This window comes from Schistocerca piceifrons, unplaced genomic scaffold (assembly GCF_021461385.2).
Source record: "Schistocerca piceifrons isolate TAMUIC-IGC-003096 unplaced genomic scaffold, iqSchPice1.1 HiC_scaffold_936, whole genome shotgun sequence".
In the NCBI taxonomy this organism is placed as follows: Eukaryota; Metazoa; Arthropoda; class Insecta; order Orthoptera; family Acrididae; genus Schistocerca; species Schistocerca piceifrons.
Window position 1 is genome coordinate 4,970,286 of NW_025729208.1, and position 3,502 is coordinate 4,973,787.

Here is a 3,502-nt window from a genome sequence, read left to right on the forward strand (position 1 = left end):
TGTGCTGGTCCGATTGAGGACTGTGTGCGTTGAGGATGCGCCGCCGCCCGGCGCTCGGCGCCGCGACGCCGTCTGCTGCTCGGTCGCCCCAGCGGTTCTCGCTGGTGGTTTGTATCGCAGCTGTGCGGATGTGTTGGCGTGTGCGCTGTGCTGGGAGAGTTCGCTTCGGCACCCAAGTGGGGCTTTTGTCCTTCTGTGGCGCTGGCGTTGGAGCTGCCGGTCACCGTAGGTGGCGCGTGTTGTCTCCCGCCGGCAATGCCACGACAGCACGCTCCCGGGCCTCTGTCGGCAGCGGCAAGCTCAGTTGGGAGCACGGGTGGTCGCACCGAAAGCGTCTACTCGCCTAACTCCGGGCGATTGCGCCTCTCTCGAACCCGACCAAGTACTTGGGACGGCGCTGCGCGCCGCCGGGACCTGAGAGGGTTTCGAGGTGTATTGTGCAGGGGAGCTCAGCCTCCTCCTGTTTGCAGAATGATTGAGCGGACGCTTGCGTGTTCGCGCGGGCCCCCGGGACACACTCCCGGGCGGCCGGCTGCTCAGCTCTAGTTGACGCAGCTCCCTGGTTGATCCTGCCAGTAGTCATATGCTTGTCTCAAAGATTAAGCCATGCATGTCTCAGTACAAGCCGCATTAAGGTGAAACCGCGAATGGCTCATTAAATCAGTTATGGTTCCTTAGATCGTACCCACGTTACTTGGATAACTGTGGTAATTCTAGAGCTAATACATGCAAACAGAGTCCCGACCAGAGATGGAAGGGACGCTTTTATTAGATCAAAACCAATCGGTCGGCTCGTCCGGTCCGTTTGCCTTGGTGACTCTGAATAACTTTGGGCTGATCGCACGGTCCTCGTACCGGCGACGCATCTTTCAAATGTCTGCCTTATCAACTGTCGATGGTAGGTTCTGCGCCTACCATGGTTGTAACGGGTAACGGGGAATCAGGGTTCGATTCCGGAGAGGGAGCCTGAGAAACGGCTACCACATCCAAGGAAGGCAGCAGGCGCGCAAATTACCCACTCCCGGCACGGGGAGGTAGTGACGAAAAATAACGATACGGGACTCATCCGAGGCCCCGTAATCGGAATGAGTACACTTTAAATCCTTTAACGAGTATCTATTGGAGGGCAAGTCTGGTGCCAGCAGCCGCGGTAATTCCAGCTCCAATAGCTTATATTAAAGTTGTTGCGGTTAAAAAGCTCGTAGTTGGATTTGTGTCCCACGCTGTTGGTTCACCGCCCGTCGGTGTTTAACTGGCATGTATCGTGGGACGTCCTGCCGGTGGGGCGAGCCGAAGGCGTGCGACCGCCCCGTGCGTGCTCGTGCGTCCCGAGGCGGACCCCGTTGAAATCCTACCAGGGTGCTCTTTATTGAGTGTCTCGGTGGGCCGGCACGTTTACTTTGAACAAATTAGAGTGCTTAAAGCAGGCAAGCCCGCCTGAATACTGTGTGCATGGAATAATGGAATAGGACCTCGGTTCTATTTTGTTGGTTTTCGGAACCCGAGGTAATGATTAATAGGGACAGGCGGGGGCATTCGTATTGCGACGTTAGAGGTGAAATTCTTGGATCGTCGCAAGACGAACAGAAGCGAAAGCATTTGCCAAGTATGTTTTCATTAATCAAGAACGAAAGTTAGAGGTTCGAAGGCGATCAGATACCGCCCTAGTTCTAACCATAAACGATGCCAGCCAGCGATCCGCCGCAGTTCCTCCGATGACTCGGCGGGCAGCCTCCGGGAAACCAAAGCTTTTGGGTTCCGGGGGAAGTATGGTTGCAAAGCTGAAACTTAAAGGAATTGACGGAAGGGCACCACCAGGAGTGGAGCCTGCGGCTTAATTTGACTCAACACGGGAAACCTCACCAGGCCCGGACACCGGAAGGATTGACAGATTGATAGCTCTTTCTTGATTCGGTGGGTGGTGGTGCATGGCCGTTCTTAGTTGGTGGAGCGATTTGTCTGGTTAATTCCGATAACGAACGAGACTCTAGCCTGCTAACTAGTCGCGTGACATCCTTCGTGCTGTCAGCGATTACTTTTCTTCTTAGAGGGACAGGCGGCTTCTAGCCGCACGAGATTGAGCAATAACAGGTCTGTGATGCCCTTAGATGTTCTGGGCCGCACGCGCGCTACACTGAAGGAATCAGCGTGTCTTCCTAGGCCGAAAGGTCGGGGTAACCCGCTGAACCTCCTTCGTGCTAGGGATTGGGGCTTGCAATTGTTCCCCATGAACGAGGAATTCCCAGTAAGCGCGAGTCATAAGCTCGCGTTGATTACGTCCCTGCCCTTTGTACACACCGCCCGTCGCTACTACCGATTGAATGATTTAGTGAGGTCTTCGGACTGGTACGCGGCATTGACTCTGTCGTTGCCGATGCTACCGGAAAGATGACCAAACTTGATCATTTAGAGGAAGTAAAAGTCGTAACAAGGTTTCCGTAGGTGAACCTGCGGAAGGATCATTACCGACTAGACTGCATGTCTTTCGATGTGCGTGTCGTGTCGCGCAACACGCTACCTGTACGGCTCGCAGTAGCCGTGCGCCGCGTGCGGAACCACGCGTGCCTCTCAAAACTAGCGGCAATGTTGTGTGGTACGAGCCCTGAAGCGCTGGAGCGGCTGGCCTGCGGCACCTGGCGCCTGGCGCCGGTTTTGAATGACTTTCGCCCGAGTGCCTGTCCGCTCCGGTGTGGAGCCGTACGACGCCCGTCGGCCGTGAGGCCGTTGGACACAGAACGCTGGAACAGGGGCCGCCACACGCCTCACTCCCGCCTATGCGACCGTCTCGAAAGAGACGGCGGAAACTTGAGAAAAGATCACCCAGGACGGTGGATCACTCGGCTCGTGGGTCGATGAAGAACGCAGCAAATTGCGCGTCGACATGTGAACTGCAGGACACATGAACATCGACGTTTCGAACGCACATTGCGGTCCATGGATTCCGTTCCCGGGCCACGTCTGGCTGAGGGTCGGCTACGTATACTGAAGCGCGCGGCGTTTGCCCCGCTTCGCAGACCTGGGAGTGTCGCGGCCGCCTGTGGGGCCGGCCGCGTCTCCTCAAACGTGCGATGCGCGCCCGTCGCCTGGCGGTTCGCATACCGGTACTTTCTCGGTAGCGTGCACAGCCGGCTGGCGGTGTGGCGTGCGACACCTCGTACAACGACCTCAGAGCAGGCGAGACTACCCGCTGAATTTAAGCATATTACTAAGCGGAGGAAAAGAAACTAACAAGGATTCCCCCAGTAGCGGCGAGCGAACAGGGAAGAGTCCAGCACCGAACCCCGCAGGCTGCCGCCTGTCGTGGCATGTGGTGTTTGGGAGGGTCCACTACCCCGACGCCTCGCGCCGAGCCCAAGTCCAACTTGAATGAGGCCACGGCCCGTAGAGGGTGCCAGGCCCGTAGCGGCCGGTGCGAGCGTCGGCGGGACCTCTCCTTCGAGTCGGGTTGCTTGAGAGTGCAGCTCCAAGTGGGTGGTAAACTCCATCTGAGACTAAATATGAC

At 57.0% G+C, this 3,502-nt stretch overlaps 2 non-coding genes and 1 pseudogene across 2 annotated transcripts; all 3 read left to right on the plus strand.

The window, feature by feature from the left end:
* The first annotated feature begins 556 nt into the window (after positions 1–556).
* LOC124771351 lies at positions 557–2,465 on the plus strand. The gene has a single exon (XR_007013367.1). It is a non-coding gene; the product is annotated as a small subunit ribosomal RNA (ribosomal RNA).
* A 352-nt stretch (positions 2,466–2,817) lies between these two features.
* LOC124771810 lies at positions 2,818–2,972 on the plus strand. Its single transcript, XR_007013520.1, has one exon. It is a non-coding gene; the product is annotated as a 5.8S ribosomal RNA (ribosomal RNA).
* Positions 2,973–3,160: 188 nt separating this feature from the next.
* Positions 3,161–3,502, plus strand: part of LOC124771540 — a 4,222-nt pseudogene continuing 3,880 nt past the window's right edge.